The 24,484-nt window shown below is 49.7% G+C and overlaps 1 protein-coding gene across 1 annotated transcript in view; it reads right to left on the bottom strand.

The window, feature by feature from the left end:
* Nucleotides 1–5,355, bottom strand: part of LOC128873696 (LIM domain only protein 3-like) — a 50,192-nt gene extending 44,837 nt beyond the window's left edge. Inside the window, exon 1 of the mRNA XM_054117448.1 lies at nucleotides 4,673–5,355. The gene's annotated coding sequence lies outside the window, so the exon portion shown is untranslated. The remainder of the gene's footprint in view (nucleotides 1–4,672) is intronic.
* Between the last annotated feature and the right edge of the window lie 19,129 nt (nucleotides 5,356–24,484).

Genomic DNA, 24,484 nt, shown 5'->3' with positions numbered 1-24,484 from the left:
CAGATTAAGGGTAGAAGAAGAAAGGTTATAAACACGTATTACGGAGTCATTAGTAGGTCCATTAGGAACGAAGCTAAACACATCCGCGTCGCGCCATTATCGCGACTCGAGCTCTAATTAGACCGCTCATTATGTCGCGTTTAAATATTTCCTTACATCGATGCCCGCTCCGTATCTCCTCGCTGGGCTTGTTCGCTCGTTAAGCGCGTGGATCCAGTTCGCTTGGTGTATCGCTTGTTGCAACGCCGACCTCGTTATGCAATTAATTATAGGAATTTACTTTCAAACTTATTACACGCGCACGTACGCCCGCGGCTGATTCGGGATTAATTGCAAACAGCATCTGCGATCGAGCTTGTAATCGGGTATTGCGCGCGATTCGAGGGTAAGTAATATGCGACTGACAAATGTCGCGATGATCGACGGATTCGATCGATTGAATAATAGGAAATTAAAACCGGGAACGCGAGGCATAGGAGAGGCGGCGATAATTTACGCGCAGCTGCACGCTCGCTTTATCGGTTTATCTATTTCGTTAACGAGTCGATCGAAAATTTTAGTTGGACATAAACGAAAATTTGTACATTATACCGATAGGAACGAATATGTTGAATATCATTTTTTCATACCAAGATTTGGTCACGAGAGTATCGAATTTAAGATATCTTAAGGTACGCGCGCCGAGGACTTGTCTGACGCGTCTGTCCATTGCTGGCCGTTTCTACTGATTCCGTATCAACCGTTTCAACTGGTTTAAACCTATTACAAGTTACATTTTCTCTCGCTACTGTAATACAATCTGTCTTTACGTCGTCTATTTAAAAAATATTTATCGAAATAAGTTTTTCGTTCAAGTTCGTTCTTGCGCTATTAATAGGGCCCGATTTGCTTCAAGGAATCTCGACCCGTCGCGGTCGATCTCGCCCGGCGCGGCCACCCTTGCCCAAGGATTTAAGATAAAGAAAATGAGCGTTCCAAGGAGCGAAAAAGAGCGGGGATAGGGCGCGAGGGTAAACGGTTATAGAGGGAGGGTATAGGAACCGGCCGTGAAGTAAATAGGAGTCGTGGCCATTCTGCCGTAAAATTGTATGTGAAATTGTGCGATGTGTCTTGCGAATTGAATCGCCGGAAACGACATTGATTTTATTGCTTGTTTTCAGTACCGTATACCTCGTTTCGTTCTCCTTCTCGTTCGCTTCCCATACGACACGCCGACACTTTCTCTCCTATCCTGTTTGAGCCACCCCCGTCGCACGTTTTCACTACCGATTCGGAGGGCGATCGGTAATCAAGGACAGAAGTAGCGAGCTAGGGTTAATTTCTATTAAATTTTTAGGCACTCCTCCGTCGAGGCCTAGAAGGAGGAGAAGGAAATATAGCTTTCGCAAGAAATCGTTGGGATCGTTAACGCACGAGCGATCGTCGTGCAGAATTTTTGTTTCATCGAGCCGCGATTCGACGTAGTCTGGGCGATGCGAGGCGACGCGATGCAGTGCGGGTTGTGGCTCTGCTGCGCCGTGCCGCGCCACGTCGGCCGGGGCAAAAAGAACCATGAAAAATCGCGGCCGAGCGAGATTAATTGGGCTTATTAACGCGAGCGAAAGAACTCGAGGCCGTATTGCCGGGCAGAATTCCAATCCCGGTACACCGGAGGCGAATATTTTTCTAGATAGAGGAGTCGCGCGGGAGCTTAACCGTCCACGGTTTCCGCCCATAATTTGTTTTCAATGATTTACCACGGGCTAATTGCAGAATGCAGCGAGCGGTAATATCGCTTTGCAGCGTTACGTCCGGGAGCTAGCTATACTTTAGTTTGCAATTTAAACTTTACTTCCTCCGGAATTGATTAGCTTTTAGTAATTAAGCAAGCAACGCCTTGGACCACCCCTGCCTACCCTCGACGAACCTCTCTCACCCTCTTCCGCGTATATACCCACCACCTTCGCCCCGTGCCTCTTCTCCTTCTTCGCCTCCTGGTCTCCTAGTTTTCCCTCTTCTCTCGTTTCTGCTCACCATCGTCGGACCCGCACACGCGCGCACGCAGACACACGTACACGCATACACACGTACACGCAATACACACGTACACGCGTACACGGAGGCTCGATTCGCGTTCATGCGCCTGCGTTCGAGCACACGCGCAGCCCCTTGTACAACCGTATACACGCACCCACACAACGTCCCCACGCATCCACTTACGCGTACACACGCGAGACCACCCAAACTTCCTCTACCCCCAAACTCGACGTCTAGCTTTCCCTTTCGCTCCTTCGTATCCCCCTGTTTCTCCCTCCCACGATCTCTGTCTCTCCGCATTGCCGGGTGGGTTTTAATCAACGCTTTACGAGTGCGAGACAGAGGAAGTTACGCCGAGAAACCGAGAAGAAGGGTAGGTTGGCGCGCGCGCACGGGGGAGTTCCTGCACGCGTGTCATCGTACGGTGTATGAGTATGTGTGTATGCACGTACGAGCTTGTGCGTGTGTTAGTCGGTAGAGGGATTGTCTGTCTACGTCCCGGTCGCGTATATTTTTTGACGCGCGAAAACGTAACCTCGAACTGGAAACCTCGCGTGTGTTTTCCGTTGAATCGAGTGCGAAGCAATTTCGGCAAGGAATGCGTTTCCCTCGATACCTCGTATACGGGTATAGCTCGGCCAGACGGGACAGGCTCAACCAATTTCAACTTCCATTATACACCCTTACCCGATTCCGTGGACGTATTTCCAAAGTATGCAAAGCGACCGATCTGGATTTCCATGGTAATCTCGACGCTGTACGCTCTTCTTCTGCCCTCCCCCTCGGCATCCCACCCCGTCTTAGTTTCCGTTAACGTTCAATTTCTTTTGGAAGAAATACATCCTTTTTCCTCCCCCCTATTTTTTTTTTTAACGAACTCAAGGCCAACGGTACTTCGCGAAACGATCCGGTCGATCGCTTGGCTCCAATAATTATACGTTCGCGGAGCAAAGACCCAAGGTGAACTTCCAATGTCCCGAGGCCGCGCTTCCAAACTCTGCGGACGCGCACGCAGGTTACGGAAGCTCGTCCCGGCACGCCACGTGCCTCGACGCCCGACGAATTTAAAAACGCAATTTACGGACGATAGAATAGCGGTCGAAGAGTTCGGTAACTTTGTCGGCGCGAAGGATAGGGCAACTATGTGGAACAACCGACTACGTTAGGTCACGATAGGATCGGGCAACGTTGGAAGAGAGAATATTCGCGGGGCCGCGAACCGATTTCCGTTCTTCGACGACCCCGTGATGTGCCATCTTTCCCACCCCTGCCATCGTAAAAATGTTGTTTTTTAATTTAGGGGACGCCGCGAGGTTAATATACGGCTTTAATTCCAGGATTTCATTTAGGGGTTGGCCGTCTCCGCGTTTCGAGGGGCTCACGGAAAACGTTATGGGTATGGAAAAGTTGAAAGAAGAGAGGGAAAACGATGGAACGGGAGGGATCTCCTCCGAGAAGAAGAAGCACTCGCAATCGAAATCATCCCCCAAGAGGAGGCGGTTGACGTCCACTTTCGGCTACGTAGCCTTTCCTATCGCGTCGAGATCAAACTCTTGGAATAATAACCGGAGTAGATCGCAAATGGAGACGAGCAACATTCCTACGTATCTACGTACAATTTCAAATAACGAGTAAAAAGTAAACGTCCACTCAACTACCGTTTCCCTTCTGCTGTGCTCGATCGAGACTCCGATATCGAGAGGAAATTCTAATTATAAAAAGAATACGCACAACGTCGAAAAAATTGGTCGTCGATCGGCGACCGTTAACGCAACTTACTCGGCGACGTTCTCGTTCCAACTTGGACGGAATCGGCGCGGCAGTCGGTCGTGCTAAGACAATTAAAGCTCCACCCAATTAATGCCTCGGCGGGTGGGTGGCGAGTGTTGCGAGGCCCGCCGCGCGGTTCTCTCGCAAACAACGCCTTCTTGCCAGCTAGACGCAGCACGGAAATTTCATTCGGCCATTGAAACGTAAATGTACACCGCGGCGTGTATTTCATTCGAACGCTGAATGCCACGGATTGTCCGATAATGCTCGATTTATACCGAGGCCGGATTCAAAAGGACGACGGTGATGTTCTATTGTGTAATACGGCGAACGTGTCGTTTACAACCGGAACTCTCTAACCGATTTACGTGTATCGCGAAACGCCTAGTCGAAAATCCGCGGTTCCGCCGATCCGTTCTGCTTCGAGTTAACGACGTGTCCGCTCGCGAAGAAAGAACGAACCAAGCCGAGAAAGGGAAAATAAGAGCGCGACAGAGAAGAGTCGAAAAGTAAGCACGCTCGAGACTCGGTCGCGACTCGGTCGCGAAAACGATAAACCGATAACTGATTCGACGTTTTGGAAACAAGATCATCCCGCGCTCGGTTTGCATCGCGTTACCTGCGTGACGTAAACAACGCGTCGACCAGCGGCATCGTTTGCATGCAGCGTTAAGGTTGTTTTCGTAGATTGCGCGGTTCCTGCGAACGAGTCGCGCGCGTTTCATCGTTAATTGAAACGTGCCGGAGAGCACGGACTTGGCGCGCGAGTAAGATCTCACGATACCAACCGGTTTCGTAAATCGGTTCAACCCGTTCGACTCGCGGGAAGAATCGTTTAAGCGCACTGAATCGCGGGACGGGATACACTTGAACACAATTTACTCACCGATAGAAGAACCGCAGACTGTCTCTGGAAATCCTTAAAACTCTTCTGGTAACGGCGGTGAATAGGTAGTTCCCTCGATCCTTTGACGGGATGGATACAAGTATCTTCCGACGACACTCATCAAACACACTCGATAAATCGAAAGAAGCCTCTCTCGAAGGAGAGACCGAGCGATAAGAAGGGAGGAAGAAGATTGCGAGGAAAGCACGAGCCAGGAAGAAAAGAAGAAAAGGAGAGAGGTTCTCGATATCCAGCACTCCAAGTCACTTGTCGCGCGATATCGATCGATCGAATGTACGCGTGCCGCGGGAGTCGCGTGCGGTCTGATGCCGCGGGAGCAAAATAATTCGATTCAATTCATTAGCGAGTACGCGTTCTGTATACACCGGTGGTTGATGTGTCGCGTATCGGTGGCACCGTTGCGCGTTATCGGCGGTGCGCGGTATCTCCTGCGGGGATTCAGCACCGACGAGGAGGCAACGAGACCGGAGGACTCACCGCCGGTTAGTCCGCAACGGCAGCTCACTTCGGAATGGAGAGAAATCGCGACGGTACGCGAGGGTACGCGACGCGGGACCGCCAACCACTCGGCGCACTCTCGGTCTCGGCTAGACTTTGCACGACGCACTCGCCCGACGCGTCGCGACGTCTCCTCGCTTCTCGTCGTTCGGCCACCGCTCCTCGCTCCATACTGCGACGTCACTCGGCACGTCACGCGTGGCCGTGCGCATGCCCGGTTGACTCTTGGGCGCGTGTCGCGTGTACATTCTCCGCCACCAGTACATACACGTACAGCCGCGTTTTGTGCGCCAGTCATCTTTATCAATCGGGCTTGCGACCGAGGTCTTGGGCTACCAGGTGCCTGCCGAGTTCCGTCGATCGCGATTCATGCCAAAGCTGTTGCTACGCGGAGGAACCAGGACCTCTACAACTAGACGGTGCTACACCGTTTCAGCCCCGGGACTCTACGAATAGTTTAACGAACAGGATAAGGGTTGCTTCCGGCGACCAATTATACTCTCGATTCCAAAATCGACAAAAATTGAGTCCGTTCTCGGCGAAACACGATGTCCCCGTTGACCAAACAATTTTTCCGTTCGTTTCAAAAGCGTTTCATTCGATGATAGCTGTTAATTGGGTGGAACAGCGATTACCTCGTCACGAGGGAAAATATCCCGATCGGCTGGTCGTTGCGCGGAGACCGCGATAATTACTGCTAATGTAAATGTTCGTTAATGGGCGTTATTAAATGCAACGCGGCAAAATAGTCACCGCCATCAGGGCGTGCATGCTGCACCCACACTCGCTAACCGATCCAATTATATTAATTAAATGAACATTATAATTAGCTAATTAAATCAAAAGCATTTTGGTATACGCTCTCGCGATTCGACGATTGTCGGTCGGTGATTTTCGGTGTGCGCGTGCTCCGTGTCGCAGGCCGCGATAAAGGTTTCACAATGACACTGGTAAGCGGTATTGTCCGGCTAGATTTTCCATGATTTTACAGGCCGATCATTTCGGCCCGGCTGAGATTACGCGATAACCAAATTCGTCCGGGGCAAACAAAATGACGGACCGTCCAACCGTATCGTTAACCGCCGTGCATCGCATTAGGAGTTTAACATTGGCTGCGATCGAACGGAAACGTTTTCGGAGCCGTTCGATCAGAAATTTCTCATCCCCGACCCGAATACGTTCCGCGACCAGGCTAAAAGATCCCTTCGACGAGGCTTTAATCGAATACCGTTGGAAAGTATCCGTGTTTCGGAAAGAAAAACCGGGTCAATTAAAATTAATGGACGGCGTAATTAGGAAAGTCGTTACGGGTAGCTTTCGCGAGATACGTTTCAATCCAATCAAGGGAAACGAGTTCCTTTTCTCGTCTTTAAAAAACTATTAAAAATCTCTCCGCTGGCTGAACGAGCACCGCGCAAAAACAATTCCGCGACTTGCGGCGATTATATTCGTTCCATCGAGGAACGTTAACTTGGCGTTTTCGTGCCGTCGAGTTAACCGATCCCGTTAATCGCTCGGATTTCTCGAACCCTGCTTCGTTATCGACGAGACAACGGAGCAGACGGGACGGTGGAGGAAGTTCAATTATTTTAACGAACGTCGTGGAAACGTCTCGATCGCGTGATCCCTAATCGCAAATAATTGTAAGCCGAAGCACCAAGGCGCAGCGGCTTCAAACGAGCTCGCGCGTTTCGTGTACGCTACCGCTCGCAACTGTTTGCCCGTTCGGCATTTCAGCAGTCGTCCAAGTATCAACACTTTTTAGAAATAAGATCCTAACTTCCTAAACGCGTGGTCGCAGAAAAATTGCACAGGTCGAGTGCGGTCCAAACGGACTCGACGACTAAATTCAGTCATTTTCTTATACATATACTATATTCTCAGGATTTCGTGCACTTGCTAAAAAATTTCTTTCACATTCAGCAGAAGCCACAAATTCGATGCCCGCGTAAGCCCAAAAATTTGTGTTCTATTGCTTCAACACGGTAGATACCGTATCTATGCAGGGTGGGCAGATACTTAGGAACGATAGTGTAGGTAGGATCCATGAATGTGTGTGTGTTTGCGTGTACGCGAACAAGAAGCTTTGCAGGCCAACCGGTTACAGTGACTCTCGAAAAGCGCCTCGTGTCATTAGTATGTTAATTGGTAACGCTCTGGCTGCCTACCCGGGTTGCTGCCACGTCGAGTTTCGTACACGTATACGTCGCCAGGGCTCGGCGTGTTTATACGTTAAGATGTTTAATCGCTTCTGTAATTATACTGTCCCTCAAAGGGTTAATTGTCCCATAAACCCATGAATACGTTAACGAGCGCCGCCGTGCGCCTTGCGAACATCGCCAAAGAACAAGGAGCCGCTGAGGCAATGAGGAAAGGGGTCGAGATAGAGAGCCACCCATCGACAAACGTACGACTATAACACGATGCACGGGGTTGAAGACGCGACGACAAAGAGGGTAGCTCGAGTCGCGATACAGATTTCACCGACTCCCCGACTCGAAAATCGCAACGATTCGCTAAAGATGAACGAGTATCTATCCGTTGGCCGTTACACGATGCACGAATAAAAATGTAATTTACTCGTCTCGAGCAAATTGCTATACGTTGGTTTTATTCGTCGGTTATTATTCGAATAAAGTGTTAGCCGTCCGAGGAGAATGGAAGCGTCAAGAAAGGAAGCTACAGTGGGGAGAGTGCATTGTCGCTCCGTTATAATTAAGAAGATAGACTTTAAATCTGGAATGTAAAGTGTGAAAGAATAGCGTGGAGAGGCGGGGGGCAAGGGAGAAAGGGAGAAAATAGGGGGTGAATCGTTGCGAGCTAAACGAGTGGTAAAAGACCGGTCTGTGAGATATAGAAGGAAGCACTGACGAGAGGAGGGAGAAGGAGGAGAGGACTCGGATGGAAATTAATTCATTACTCTAATGCGTTGAGCGAGAGAATGGGCCGGGAATTGAAGCGTCGAGTGGCAAGCATTTCGCGAAAGATGGATGTCTCGTTTTCATTCCGAAAATTAACACTCTCCGTTACTCGCCGACCGCCGACAAGAAATTTGTTTACTTTCTTCCATCGCCTGTTCCGCCTTGCTTCGACTTCCGCTTAGCAGCTCGATCTGCTTGCGTCGTCCTCGTCGCGTGACCCATTCCACCCTTTTTTTATTTACCGTTCAATCCGCCCACGGCCTTGCTACTTTTCAACCGAGGTGCTCGCGACCATCAAAGTCCGTCACGATTGGCACGTTATCGAACATTTACGTCGAGCAAGAGTAATTCTGGGACTCGATCGTCGGCTTGTTTCGTTCATTCCGGCCTTTAATCGACGGACATCCTGGTTTTAATAAATTAATCGCGAATGCTTAATAATACTTCGTAGACATTTTGGAAGCCTTCCTTCCAACCTATAAGTAAATCATGAAGTGTGTTACGACCGCTCCATGGAAACCTCATGAATAAGGAACGTCGTCTCGCGAAAATAGACAGTGACAATAATTCGGTTCCGACGACGAACGACCAATCTCCTGTTCCATTTAACATACATCGCTATTAATACCTAACTCGTGGAATCGATCTCTATCCGGCGTTCTCTCTCTCTCTCTCTCTCTCTCTCTCTCTCTCTCTCTTCCTCTTTTTCTGACGGTTCCGACGAATGGTCGGTCGGAGTGCAATCCGGGTATCAAGCGATCCGGGAGGACAGGTCGAACGTGGACGTGTCACGAAGTCGTCCTAAAGGGTACCATCGATACCAATTTAAACCGAATATCGGTCGCGTTTCCCAGGATATACCATTATCGACTGCGAATCGAAGTGATTCCGACAAGCTTCGGCCAATCCGCAGCTATATCCGTTCAAACGGCCATCACAGCCACTTGTAATTGAATTTAACGCGCTACCTTTGACTTTCCCTGTGACCCACATTCGCGGCGTCCTATTCCGGGTGTTCTTTTCCACGGGATGCCTCCTGTTAACGTTTCCCGCTTCGCGTCGATTCGTTTCGGTCGTAGATTCGCGCCAACCGACGCTGAACACGACACCGCCAAGTCCAAGCGTCGACCGCGCGAACCTGGTTTCAACGATCGAATCGAGGAGGAAACCGCGATGGAAAATCGACGATCGCGCAACCGTGCGATCGGATAACTCGGTTCGCGTTGCTGGTACACGACGAATCCTGAATTGGCACGCGTGACGGATAAAACGACGACGGATCGGAACGCATACGCGTGCGACGAATTTCATAGGAAACGGTCTTCGCGGAAATGGCTACGAGTTACCGGTTCGCGCGAGAGAGCAGTTACGGACATCGGGTATGGATGCGAAGCAATTAAAGGCTGGATTGCTCGTTTGCTAAAATTTAAATGCAGCAGTTAAGGAGAACGACTCGGTTCGCGCGCACGGCGTAATTTATTCGTTCGAAAAAGCCCTTGCCGCGCGATACGCCGGACCCGTTTCGCTATTTCGCTCGTCTCTATCGGTTCGCTGAATCTGGACCGCCGGACTTTTCCGAAAAAGGTAAACGCTGTGGCGGTTTGCAAAACAGAGAAGAAGGGGAGAAAGAGAAAAGAAACGCGTTTTATCCTGAGGTTATACGGGGAAAATAATTCGCCTTGTAATACGTAAAAACGGGGACTCGTCTCGAGCGAACGACGATCGCTGGACAATAGAGGAATCGCGTTTCGATCGATTTGTATTTACTCTTTTCAAACGGTCGGACGGTCTGTCGGAAGGAAAGGGCACGGCGTGCCCCCGTCGCCGCTCGTTGGTGATTGCGGATGCCTTCTTCATGGTCCCCGATGTAATTTTCTGAATGACTGCGTAATTAAAACTCTAATTTCCTGCGCTTAATTGACCGGAGTCTTGGCTCCCTCCTTGCACGACTTCTCTCGCTCCTTACCTCTCAGACGACTCGCGTTTGCCAGTGCCCGTTGGTTTCTCCTGCCACCGACCCTCGCTCGAACTCGTAAATCGAGCAACGAGGACGCGCGTTTAACGCGAAAACTTTTTTCCTCGCGACGCTTTATGTATATCGATTCGGGATCTATCTCGAAAAGATGGGGCGAAAAATGAAACTAATTTCTCGGATCCAATCTACGCGTACGCCCAATTTTCGCGGAGCTCGCGCCACGTCGCGCGAACGCGAGTGTTTGAATAATTAGATCCGTCTCCGCTGGTCGGGGGCAATTATAATTGCGGACCCCTTTCGCAATTATAAGTTTCTGCGAGACTTGCCATGGCGTGGCATGGCAGCGTGTTCGCTGGAATAGGCCAGGTTGGCTGCTGAGGGCACGAATGCCGGTGGCGGGCAAGATTTGCGCGCGCGCAAGAGAGAAACAGAGACGGAGCGATACGGTGGATGAAAACGAGGAAACAAGCACGCTGCGCGTGAAAACGTTAATTGGGCTGACCTGCTCGGAAACTAGTTACGGAAGGACTGCACCGACATTCCATGGACCCTACGCGGCATTGAATACATGTAGGGGCTGGAGCACCGGCTCGCGTTTTCTTATTCCACCTGGGAATTCGTACCATGAACAACGGGACTGTGCCACGACGCGTTGATCTAGCGAAAAATGTCTTCGTCTAGACTCAGCCACCTTCGAGCGAAAAGTTTAGCAACGCACAAATGGTATTGTGGGAACGGGGGGAGATGCACGTAGCCGGCCGAGATGCTTCTGAGAAGCACAGCGCGAAGGTGACGGTCGTGGAAGAAAGTGGAATTGCAAATAAAAAGTCGCAGAAGTAGCGCGTAAAGTATAAGGTAAACCAAAGTAAAAGGAGCGTCTAGATGGTATGGGATAGAAATGGATGTTACTTACTTAGACTTTGGAGCCTTTCTGTCCCCTCCGTTTCCGTCCTCCTCTCACTGTCTCCCGCACGTATTGCCCTGGTTCGCTCTTGCGTTTTCTTCTCTCGGCGTCGATTCCTCTCCGTCTCGTTCGCTCCATCCAGACTTTCTCGATGGCTCGCGCGCGTTCTTCGAGCTGAAAGGGCTTTTCTTCGCATCGTTGTCGCCTCTTTCTCCGCCACGCGTGGCAAACCGCTATCCCGTGTCCCGTAAAATCCTCCTCGAACCGTGACGCACGGCTTCCGCGTTTCTTTCCGACTCGTTCCGCCGCCCTAAAGGTGTTGGCGAGCTCATTTCAAAGGTGTCCGCCGAGAAACTTGCGGGACTACCAGATTTCCTCAAAGCTAATGATCTTCTTCGTTAGGGTGGCGACGCGGTTACAAAAGGCTCCAATTACGGCACCTAAGGAAAATTACGAAATAACGAGACACCACCGTTCGATGCTCCCGGGCACACGGAATTTCGATCCCTCCCCGCTAGACGTCGGCACACCGCGAGAACTTAATATTACGAATAAGAAATAAGGGAGGGACCGCGAACCGTTCCACTCCAGCCGGCAGTGGCACAACGAATCCTCTCACACCCCCCGGTGACTCGACTTTGCTTTCTTTTCCTTCTACGCTTCCGAAGTCCCCGTAAGCTTTTTGACTTTAGACACGACCGAAAGTTTCGCCCTCTCAGCCGCGCGCTTTTTAACCCTCGCCCCCTCTTCTTTGTAACTACCGCTCTTTTTCGTGGACGCCACGATGGAAACGGTGGCTTCGTGGCACGGAGAAGTTAATTATAAGCGATACCAATCTCTCGGGGTTGTTGGGCGGTTGGTAGAACTGGGAAGCCATGACAGCCAATTACCACCCCGTGCAGACCCTCGCGCACGAGCCACCGTTCTCTCTGTTTCACTCGCTCTCCTTCTCTCCTTCGCTCTCGCCTTCGCAGGCTATCTTCTTCTCTTCCTCGTTTACTTGAAACTTTCTCTCCTATTCTCTCTACCCTATCTTCCCTACATCCGTTTCACACGAATGAACAGGCGAGCGCGATCACACACACACACACGCGTATGGACCCGCGCGTGCACGCCACGCGTACATTTACACGTGCTCTCTCCCGTCGGTATAGGAAATTAAAAGACTGGGCGATGATTGCGAGCAGCCACCCACCCCCTGCTTCCATCGGACCCCTTACCCTACGGAATCTAAGGTGGCTTTCCGTCGAGGAAAAGGAAAGAGGGAAGGCGTTCGTTCTGCTTAGCGAGAATTACGGAATTGGCCGGGAAAAGTGATTGCGATTGGCCCTTTTACCGCGTTTGTCCGTGGCTCGTTTCGCCTCGTTAAAGCATCCGAAACGGACACCCTCGCTGACCATCGAAGGAAAGGTTTCGATTATACATCCACCTATTGGAACCACGACAGATACGGCTACCAAACTTTACCGATAACGTATGTATCAAATAACGATTTCCTCGCGTTAGTCTTGTTTCGCTAGATTACTAAAACGTCGCGTTACGCGTCGTCCAGAAACCTGAACAGGCTCAGACGTCCTATTGTTCGCGAGAGAAAAGAATCTTCTACCCCTGTTTGCACCTCGGCCAACGTTTCGTCCAACAAACAGAGCGAATCGAATTCGTTGCGCGTTTGTGCAGGGCCTGCGCCGTACGTTCTCCGGATCGGTTCCATCCATTATGAGGCTTATGTCACCCGACAATAGGGATTAACCTTCGGGAGAATGCTACGAGAAAGCGGCAACGGCTGCCATGACAGTGATCGTACCGGGTGTCGTTTTTAAGCCGCTTCCGAGCAACGGCTTGTTTGCAGTTCCTGCGACGAACCAGACTTCGTAGCTGGCCTCGAAGAGAACGCAGTCGATCGAAAATCGGCGTTGAACCAACAACGATAGAACCTTTTCCACGGAGATAATTTCCAAGACCCTTCGGCTTACGATAGTCGTATTTCAAATAAATAAGTCGTCGACGAGTCCAAGGTAAATAGTGCTACGCAATTTTACGCAATTATGGGTCAAACACCGATGTTCCTCCACGGGAAAAATAATCGAGAAAAGCACTTTTTGGAGCATTTCAGTTACGTTGGTCAGTGAAGGAAGGAGGGCGTGGAGTTAAGGGTCAAGATGACCACCATTGTAATCGCCAAGTCAAGGGCTACCTATGATAAAGAAATCAGCCCGATCGGAGGGTACTCCATTTTTGTAAACTCAACCGAAATAGCGCGTTACACGAGGCTTGTCTATGTATTCTTCTTCCAATGGACGACCAATGAACCACGTGTATCTTGACACTGTGACCGCTGTTCGATGCCCACCAAGCGAAACGTACAATTGCAGCTTGGCGCAATTAACAGGTCTGGTTTATTCACCGGTTAGGTTGAGTTAATTATAATCGACGATTAACAACCAGTAACTTCAGCGGTCCATTACCTCGCTTTGACCCGCACTATATGATCCCCTCGCAACGTCCGAGCTCCGTCTCCCCGCAAATGTCGCTTTGACGCGGCGCGCATACCTCGGGCTACCATCGACGCTCGAGATGCTAATTTCTTAAACTCCGCGATTCGTAAAGCCACATGCACGATCGCGACAAAGTCACGTAATGAAACCTTGTCGCGCAACTTTCACGGGTCTGTTTGCACGAAAACTTGCAACCTCTTACGCGCGTCGTCAAAGCATGAAAGGACATTGTTCGACTAAATTACTCGCTACGCAAACGCGACGCTTCGAAACTTCTTCGATACCTGTGCTATTATCTGTTCACGCGTACTTTTCCCTGCTTGGGATAAAATCATACATTCGTATGTTTACAACGTAGAATTAGACGTAACCTTCGCTGATGAAATGGAGAAAAATAAAATAGGTGGTTAGAAAGGAAGCACGTTCGATAAGAAACAATGTACGATACGAATCGTCTTAACCATGAAAGGAGTATCTGGGATCAGGCAAATCGAAGGAGACCGATAGCTATCGATTGGTCGAGGAGTGACGCTCGATATAATGCCAGCCCCGTGGGGCCCGAAACTTTTCTCATTCTAGCCGAAACAAAGAATCGCGGGGTTACGAGAGAGCGTGTCCTTATCGCGACCGAATCTTGCGCGAAGGACCGCCCCCAATCTCGAGCAATCATCGGAACGTGGCCAACGCGCGTGCGATGTATTTGCTAAATTGCTATGGCGAGCGAGGATAAGAGTAACGAGCGAGGGCATTCAAACGGCAACGTTACACGGTACGTGTAACGCTTTGCTTCGCTCTTCGAACTGCCCGAGAAGGGCGAATGGATAGAACTGCATCGTCACATTTTTATAAGCTGCGTACACTCCTCGCTAGAGTGTTCCGTTTTCTAAGCAGCCGTTCGCTTCCGTTTGGAAATATGGAAGGAATGGTGAACGGAAATCATAGGAGAAATCAGTTTACTTATCGCGGCACGGTATCGAAGTTAACGATCGAAGCAATTTTCGAGAAATCAATCGCAGAATGGTCTCGTTAATCTGGCGGGGTGGTTTCTAGATGCTCGGTTACTCTTACATCGCGTAATAGTATCGGGGCATCCCCCACGTTGGCCTTAACCCCCCCACCCTTCCCTGGCAACTCTTCGGACCGAACCACCCTCTCCGCTTCTCCGCCTCTGCGCCGTTTCCCAGCTAAGTCTGCGAGTGACTGAGTGGTTATTTAGGTAAGAGCCAGTCTCCCTGTGCAGCAGCTACCCCCTCCAACCCCACTCCGCGCCTAAGTAATGGTCCCGCAACATATTGTGCAAAGAAAAACTCGCTCGCTTATTTACGCTACTCTGTTCGCGAGAAAGGGAGAAAGAGAGAGAAAAAGAGTTCCTTCCCACTTGTCTCGTACTCGATCGTCAGGGAGAAATAACCGATCGGACTAAATCCGATGACGAAAACGCAAAAGGAGAAAATCAGCAGATTTCTCTATCGTATTAAGTAGATGCAATGCGAACAAAGCGGGCAGCAATTTAGACGATAGACTACTCGGGAGATTGTAGAATTATGGGAAGAAACCCCTGATACGATGCAACAGAAACGATCATCGCGCGATCAGGCTGGGGAAAGCCCGATCCGTGCTTCTGCTACTAATGCCTGTCGATCCGTACAAATAGCTGTGATACTTCTCGACTGGCATAATTACGGATCGGATGAACGGAAGATAGCGCTTAACTGCGTGGCGCGAAGGGTGGACCGTGATCGCGGAGCGAACGTCAACCAACTGCTGGATCAATTGATGCGCGCGGACTCTCGCCACGCATACGCGTGCCGCTCCAAACACGAAACTCGCTCGGCCAACGATACCTTTTCTCGAATCTCCTGCATCCCTTCAGCAACGTCGGCGCCGGCACGTGTCGAACGCCCGAGACACGTGCGGCACACCGCCAAAAATCGATATGCCGTCGTGGCGGCTACTGTACCTTCGACCTCATATATTATTCTAACGCGCTTTAACCTCCCGCCCGATCCCGCAAACCTTCGAACGCACGAATTTCTCTATCGTCGCGGCACAGCGCCCCGGTTCCCATGACGCGTAATCGCTCGATGATTTCGTTACGCTCGCCGAGATTTCGTCGACCAGCGATTACTCGCTCGTGCACGGTTCGACAACGAAACGTTCCCATTGAGTGGTATTTATCGCGCGGGGGAAATGGATCGCTTTAGAGCAGTCCGTAACGTAAACTGCCTATGTACCACTTCATGGGTTACAGAGGTATCATCTGCTCGTTCTCTCGAGAAAATAATGCATTCCTCGCTCGGTCGAATAAAGAAGAGAACGTTTTAAGCGTTCAACGCCTGACCGCGATTTAATTAATTCTTGGACCAAAACGCAAGCGCCGCCACCCGCGTCAACAATGGATCCACTTAAGCAATAAACAAAAATGGTACGTAGCCATTGATGGCGCACATTCAGAGGCGATACGTAGGCTGGTAGGGTAGAGATGATCTGATTACGACCGCATCATGGGAAAGTCAACTCGCAAACCGAGGGTAGAAACTCGATTCATCCTATCGTATCCTATTGTGCGAGCACTGTCACCGATGCGTATAATTCGAAGGGATCCGCGCGCATCCACACGCTCCGGCATTAATTTCGAGCACAAAAAGGTGCTCGGCGACAGAGTGCGACGAGACGAGACGTGTCTCTCACCGGCTCGTCGTGGCGATCGAAATACGAACGCGGGACTGCCAGGGTACAGTGAAAGCCTCGACTGTTGCAGAAAATAGGGGCTGAAAATTCCTGCGATAATCGAGGTAAACTTCGATTCGATGCACGCACCGTCTAGCCTGTCGAAGCTCGTTTAGGACTGGCTTCTGGCAACGCTATCGAGGCTAGCCAAAAAAGGCAAACGCGAATCGGACGTATTGGAAGCGCGGGGTGACGGGAAACGGGGAAAGGGCCGGGGACAGGAAGAAACCGCGAAGAAAGGACGGGCCACAATGGGCCGTTTATCAAAAAGTCGTGATACCGCGCTGGCAGCGCCTTTCCACCAGTACGGATAGGTCCATCAATAAAACCAAGTGATTTAGCGAGTCCCTGGCGGTCGAAGTGGGAAAAGCAAGGTGTTGGAGCACGAATTTCCAAGATAAAGGGGTCAACAATGGACGGTAACCAATGGTTGGTATTCGGCCAGTGTCGAAACGCCGCCTTCCAATCACTCGCCGATAACAATGCCCTCGGTCTGGTTTATAAATCCGCGCATTGTTGCGAACTTAAAAGCTCTCGCGACGGGGATGCAAGAGCGAGAGAGAAAGAGAGAGAGACGGAGAAGGAGATCGACGCGATGGAGAACAGACCAAGTGGCAGGGAAGGAGAATCTACTCAAGATCTCAGGCGTTGAAAGCACGTCGGAAAGGTAGAAGAAGAGAGAACGAGAGGGACGTCGAGGGAGGAGAGCGTGGGTGTTTAAAGAGTGGGAGCGAGAAAATGGTGGCAGAGCTTGAGAGCCGTGTAAAAGCATTGAGAGCACTTTAATGAATACGATTAGGGGCGTTAACTGTGAAGGATTGCCAAGCCGAAGAAAGCGCCGCGCCAGGGAAAGCTCTTTACCGGCGCCTTCGGCTGTATCCCGAGCTCGAGCCGGATCCTCGGCTCGTCGAGGAAATTTTCGGCTCGACTTCGAACGCCTCCGCGCGATCTCGTTTGCTCGATTCAATTTTGATACAACCTCGCTTCGTTAACCGTATTCGTATTTCCCGATAATTCCCTCGGTTTTGTTTACGAAGCGAGATGCGCCCGGAAAATATCGCGAGCCTAAGTGGATCGTTGGGTGGTAAGTGCTGTATCGGTCCTAAAAACAACGCGGACCGATGGACGTTTCGGTTGGTCGGCTAATCGTAAGTTGGAAAACGTTGGCCCCGGGACTCGTATCTCCGGCAGATGCACTTATCTGCCCACTAGAACGCGATGTCGCGCTATCAGTGCGCGAACGACAAACCCACTTCCTATGCACATTCTTGTTCTTTCTTGTCAGTCCAGTCTGGCCGGGAATAATCTGCCTCATTAGCGAAGCCGATAGAACCCGAGCGCTGCCTACGCGAACCGAGCCACGCGTGGAAAACCGGCCACGCGTGTCTGACCGATAGGCAAAACGCTTAGTCGTAACGACCGAAACTTTTCGTCGTTCCAATTAGCGCCGACGTTGTTACCCGAGCCATCGCGCGTGTCTCCGTTGTAACAATCCTACCTGCCTGTGTACACGGTGCTCGTTAAATTATCGCCAAAGGCGACGAATCGGGGACACTGTTTTAAGGTACGGGTAATCTATGTATCCGGGAAATCAACGCAAATACGTTACCGGTTGGGGAGAAGGAAAGACTATTTGCCTCGAATACTAGCGAAGAGTTTCAGATTATGCAAACGCGCGATTAATTTAGCGAGAGCCTCGCTCACACGGAGGACTGGCACTAATTTGGCGATTTTCGATCGGTAGGGTAATCACAGCAACGGACCTAGCGACGTTCCCGAGTGGAGAGTTAGTCCAGCCAGGCATACCAGTGTCGGAGAACACGTATGCACCGGACGCATGGCCACGTCGGCGTCGCGTCGCGACGCTTCGCGTTGGCCGCCTAAGCCGCATAGGTACGCAAACGCGCGCACGTGTGAACGACGTGGCTGCCTGCCACTCGACTCAACCGCTCTAGCTGACTCCACGCAATTATAGATCCCTAATTACGAACCCGCACGCCATGCTCTGTACACCTATCCCTCTCTCGTTTCCATCCCCTAGTGCACCGTAGCTTTCCGCGACCCTAACTCTCTCTATCCCCGCGTCCTCTTGCTCGCGCTATTATCGCTACCCGTATCTCGATCCCCGAACCCTCCGCCTCGCTATTGCCGGCTTTACTGTCTCTTCTTCCCCCGCTAGGCCTCGTCGTTGCACCGATTCCTGTTTTTCTCCTCTCTCTTTCGTCCCTCCCGCTATCCTACACCCCTCGCTACGACTCCCTCTTGCTTCGGTTCGGTTAATTAACTCCCACCTCGTTAACGGGCCCAACCGAGCAGCATTCTCCTTCGAAAAGTAAGCAATTCATCGCTCGTGATATCGAGCACACCAGAGTACGGTGTCGGTTGGAGTAAGGACTCGCGAAGATTGCCGGTTTCGCTCTTGCTACGCGTGCATGTCCTTGCCGCGATTCTTTTGCTCGGAATAGGTACGATGCAGAATCTCGCAAACAGAATCTAATTAAAGTTTGACTTGATTTTATCGCGTCGATCGCGACGACTGCTCGTCGTGTTACGCGAAACGAGTGGATTTATAATCACGGCTGGTTCTCCTAGCGAGCTCAGCCTGCTCGACGCGTTTTCCCCGTCGACATTTAAATCATCTTAAATATTCATTTAGCGCTACCGCTAGACGGTTTTTTGCGCCGTTTTTCGTAATTAACAAGGAATAACCTGATTTGCGTGCAGGGCACCTGGGACGATAATCTTTCGACGCGAATGTTCCACGATGGGGGCGGATATTGCGGACAATATCCGATACTAAGGTCTCGTGGTCTCGCGCGCATCTTGGCAGGCGATGGAACGAAGCAACGAAGAAGCCGCGCGGTCGAAAATGGGTGAAAAATAACCGAGGAGTTTTAGCGAAATTACTTAGACCCAATTAAGTCGAGTTTACCTTAGAGCTAGACGGGATTCGCGGCTTCAGCGTATCACGCTCGGTGGGAAGGGAAGAGGAGACGAAGCGAGAGCGAGCGGAAAGTAGCGGACAAGCAAAGGTGAGAGGAGGGAGAGAGAGCGAGAGAAGGGCGATGGGAATTCAGTTTCCCCCTGCTAAGAGGGTTTGCTTGTATCCCTCGAGATGCGTATACGTCATCCGATTAAAATTAGTAATTAGCTAATTAACTTAAGCGCGCAGCACTCCGGGCTAAGTAAGTTGACCGCCTGATTATGACGCATCGCTTCCGAGTTAGAATCTGGCCACGCGTTCGCGCTGACCCGCGGAAAAAAGTAACGCAACGGACGAAAGAAAGTCCACGAGCCACGAGGGAAGACACGAAACATACCTTCGCTCGTCTCGAATGTTCGTCCGCTATTTATCTCTCTAGCTACCCCATCGGGGGTTGCTTTGCATCTATGGGGAATTTTTCTGAGCCGAAGAATTACCTATTTGTGTCTATAACGAGTCGTTTTATCGTGTAGATCGTGCTTTCAATTTTTCTCCTATCGTAATCATTTCTGGGTCGGGCCTACCTCTTACGATATGACACTGCGTGACAGCAGTCCCGCGCTGAATCATCGTCGCGTATCGGATTCCGCGTATCTCGGTCCGCAAATTCCACTTTCGCCGTACGTTTCCAGCAGGCCGGTGACGTGAGTGTAAAATTGATATATGCATGAAGCGAAATCTAGTGGAAAAGTGTACGATATCGTGATATTCGAAGTAGCGCGAGCAAAGGGACGCGCGTCGTCGAGAGTGATTCAGAAGTGCTTTCCCATGTTCCTTAACTAACCGTTCGTCGATCCTGTGGACGGGTCGCATCGCGTCGCGGCGACCATACCTCGCCCAGTACGATCGCAACAAGGACCAGGCTAAAGGTCCTTCCCCTATTTTACCAAATCTCTGTCTATCATGCTTCCTATCTCTCCTGCGATTACTCTTTCGATACTCGAGTTTCTCGCGCCTGCACATCGCTACTTTTCAGATCTCTCTTCGTCGTTTTGTCTCGTTCGCGAACATTCTACATTTATTTTACCCAACTTTGGCTAATCCGCTACCTCCAGTTTTCGCGAAAACCGCAGCCACGATTCTCGGAGACGGATTCGCGAGTTCGTTTTCTAAGTGACAGTAACGTGGTCAGAGTTGCGGCCATTGGGATGCCTCCGAAGCGATGTATCATCGTTAAAGCATTATAAAAGATACGCCCCGACATCTCCCTCTTCCCTTTACCTTTCACCTCTCCGTTACCACAACAAACATTTATTTTCAGAACGGAAGATCGTCTATGGAACCATCGGTATCTAAAGCAAGTAATAGGTAACTAATTTCCCATACCGGCAGCCTCGCGTAACAGGACCCGTATGTGTAATTCGTCAGAGGATCAGTAGCGCACACGCGTCCCTGTATCTCGATTAAAATTTCTTTGAACCCTCGAGCACGGTTCGTACGTCTTTGTGTCTGTCTGTGTCTTTCAGCTTGAATTCTCGTCGACCGATGCGGGCTTCTGCTGGAAAACGACCGCGACGCCCCGATTCGTTTAACAAACTATTAACGCTAAATCCGAAGAACCCGCCGAACGAGCCCACATTTAGGGTCGATCGAAAAAATTCCACGTCCTTTCCAAACGGAAAATATAGCAACGAGTAAATTACAAATTCCTCGAATGGTACCGGAGACATCGAAGAGGTTTTTATCAAAATTACTGTTTATTTACGCCTGAACCCCATCCATTGAACCGTGACTTCGTTGCGCGAGACAACCTATGATATCCGGATACTTGGTCGACACTTTATTCGGTAACGATTCTATAACAAACTTCAAACTATGTTACATTTGTTGGTTGTCGCTAGACCTAACTGTAATTAGTGTAGGAAACTGTACGAAGGAGAGAGGGGAGAGCATACGTGTAATACTCTCGTTAATTACCTGACATGTTTAGCATGCATTACATCTACGTATACGAGGTAGCAGCACCGTACCGATCCTGTCAGTCTACCTACACGGCTGTTATGTTCTACCTATGGCCCATCGTTCGCGTTCAGGTCGAACAGCGCGTGCGACGGGTAATGAGCGAAACGAGGGAATTTTCGGTAAATTGCTAGCACGAACTTGAAATTGGAAGGAACCCGCCGGCTGTTATTAAGGCAACCATCTATCGTTCGTTATCGCTACGTAACTACAAGTCCTCTTGTCGCTTCCCCTCGTTACCGAACTCGTCCGATGCTGGGCCTACGCGATCTAATTACGAGAAATATCGAGCACAGTGTAGCGATCGGTCTTTGTAGGATTGGGTCCGAGAAGACCCAACTTCAACCGTGTTAGGGGTCAGCCGTTGTCGCCCCATGGCGACAAACACAAATAGCCGAGTTGTATATTCACCTGTGATTCGATAGAATTCTTTCGCGAACGGAAACACAAAGTGTACCTTCGAATCGTTTTATATTTGACGAGTAAGCTGCACGAATACCGTGTGGATCGAAGTGTCCAGCAGAGTGTGTCATAAAGATTTAACCGAGGTCCGCTACGAATCGGCGAGCAATCGGGAAAGAACGTTTACATTTGTAACGAAAAACGCGATTAATATCGTACGAAAAGCAAATGGACGGTAAATGACGGTGGACGGCCACGGACGTGTACGATCGGCTGTCCGAAATAATGCATAGAACGTGGAGTGCACGTAACGGAATAACAATTTCCTACTGCATTAATTAGAGGTCGACGAGGCGTGAAATCGAGGTTTACGAAGCGTCAACTAGTTTTACACATCGCGACGGAATAATAACGTCGCGACACGACTGGAATTCCGAATACATTACCTGCGCCACAGCGTGCCGCGAGCTCTGTAGCGCGGACCGCTGAAAACCAAGAGATCGGGGGCTTGTAATGATTAACGACAAATGTTAACGTCCAAAATTCGATCGACCCGCTGTCGCTGCAATTAGGATAGAGTGGAGTTAGGGGGACCATGCTCTTTAAAATTCGAATTTGCCGGCAAACGTTCGCATAATTAGAGTGACACGTGGCGTTAGCAACTCTGTTACCTCCCACGAAAATTGACGAGCTCTTCCTCGCGTTCCTGCGAATGTTCTATCAGGGTAACAGAGGTCGCGTTTCGACCCTGAAAAATAAGTGACGCCCGTCGCGTCGGTTTGCCAATGTTGCAATTTTAATTCGCCGAAAAGTCGAACTGTTCGTTCGCGGAATTGCGGTGTTTATCCGCGATCAACCGTGTAATGACCGTCAGCGGTCAATTAACACTTCCAAGACCAACGCGTGTTGCACGAACGCAAGTCTTGTATGTATCGCGAACTATGCACACATTTCGTGCTCTATCACGCAAAATAGACGCCTGGAATTGGCATTTTTATTTCCCGATATCAATTTCGAAGCGACGATGGAAGGCTTTTAATTGGGACTGCTGCGATGCTGCTGATGCTGATGGCGACTGAATCGACCAGCGTCGGTAATGGAACGCGATAAATGCCACCGACTCTGCATGCCGTTGCGCAAAAATTCTGCGAACCGAGTCGAACATGTCGAAGAACTCGATATCTTTTTACACCAAAAAAAGTAAGCTAAATTCTCTGGACGAGATTAGTTATTGCTTATTTATATGCAAGGGAGAGTGGAGTAAGTTGGATCGCTATTACTTCAACGTCTTTTGCTCTACGATTGCTCCTATTTCCTACGAAAGTTTTTAATTCTATTTAGTTACTCTTTACGTTCCCACATAAAGATATAGGACACTCGATATGCGGAAATATCGACCACAATTATTGTTAATCTCGACAGTTGAAACTGGAAATCTACTCGAGGGTAAATCAACGAGATTTTTCTCGAAGGCTGTTTAGTCGACGAAGGGCGATTGCCTGTCGATCGAGAAAATTGCGGATATGGCGCTTTCTCACTGCGACCAAACCGTCATTTCCTACATCAAATGAAACGTTCCGCCGTGCGACAGGAGCGGGAACCAATATTCGAAGATTGACTGTAATTTGTTTGTCCCGAAGCAGCAAAAGTAACGCGCTCGACTCAGACGGATCAGCAGACCCCGCGCCAGGAAACAAATTTTCCAGGGAAAAGTATTAACACGAAGCGTTGACTTTCGTTCAAATATTTTCAAGAGGATATCAAACGTAGCTTTAAAACGGAGAAAAAAAAACACTCGATGAGAGTAGAGGAAAAGAGTACAGTGCAAGAAAGCATCGGAATAGATAAGCAGAAGTGAACACGATAAGCAGTACAAAACAGCGATAAACAATATGCGAAAGAGAATGGTGAGACGAAACATGGCCATGGGCTAACATGTCATGTATATCCTGTGGTCTATCGCGTATATTTTAGTCACGAATAACAACCGATTTCTTAGCCGTTTTAAAACATATCTACAAATGTAATAAATCGCTAAGACTTCAGGAGTCTTTCCGATTCTCGAGTATCTAACATTATCTAATACCTATGATTTTTGCTGCGAAACCTGTATTTTTCTTACTCGTATAATCGAAAAAAACTCTTTAATTTTACGATCTACGATATCGGATAGAAGAAATATTCAAAATACCTGTGTTGTTCTGGTTCGAGAGCGCGTACCACTGTGAAACGATCGCTACTCCTACTCGCAATAGCTTCCTACTCCGTGATAGTGGAAATAGTTATATTTCACCGTACAAATTCTGTTTGTAAATTACTCTGATCGATCGTAAGAAACGAATACATACCGATTGACCCGCACAAGAAGAGTTAACTGTGCACCGTGATTTGAATTTCATCCGAGAAAAATTACACTGCGATGCCTGTCCACCTGGCGACTAAACGGTAAAACAGAGACTCACAGTTCCAATGGTAACGTCCGTGGATGTGATCGGTGACTTTATCTCCGAATCGTGGTATAGTGGCACTTCCGCTTATCTTATAAGTCGTGAATCGTTCGTAGCCTAAATCTAATACGGTAAGAAAAATATTAAAATTTCTGCTAGCAAAATGACCGTTTGCAAAGCGTTGGGAACAGAGACGCGAAAAGCTCGGTTTCCCGTAATTCGCATTTTACGGGCGATTGCGATGATGAACGATCGAGCATTCGAGATAAATTGGTTAAAATTAAACTCTGACAGAAACTAACAAAGGATAAGGGCGGGTAGAGAAAGGGTGACGAGAACCGTGATAGATATAGGGATGGAGCGTAGAGTGGGGAATGGGCAAACAGAGCGCAATTAACGTGCGACCATTAAATATGTACGCGGGTTACTGCGCCACGATCCACGATACGTGTGTGCAGAGGCCAGCGCAAATGCATC

Source organism: Hylaeus volcanicus, chromosome 3, assembly GCF_026283585.1.
Source record: "Hylaeus volcanicus isolate JK05 chromosome 3, UHH_iyHylVolc1.0_haploid, whole genome shotgun sequence".
Classification (NCBI taxonomy): domain Eukaryota; kingdom Metazoa; phylum Arthropoda; class Insecta; order Hymenoptera; family Colletidae; genus Hylaeus; species Hylaeus volcanicus.
This window is presented reverse-complemented; position numbering and strand designations above follow the sequence as displayed.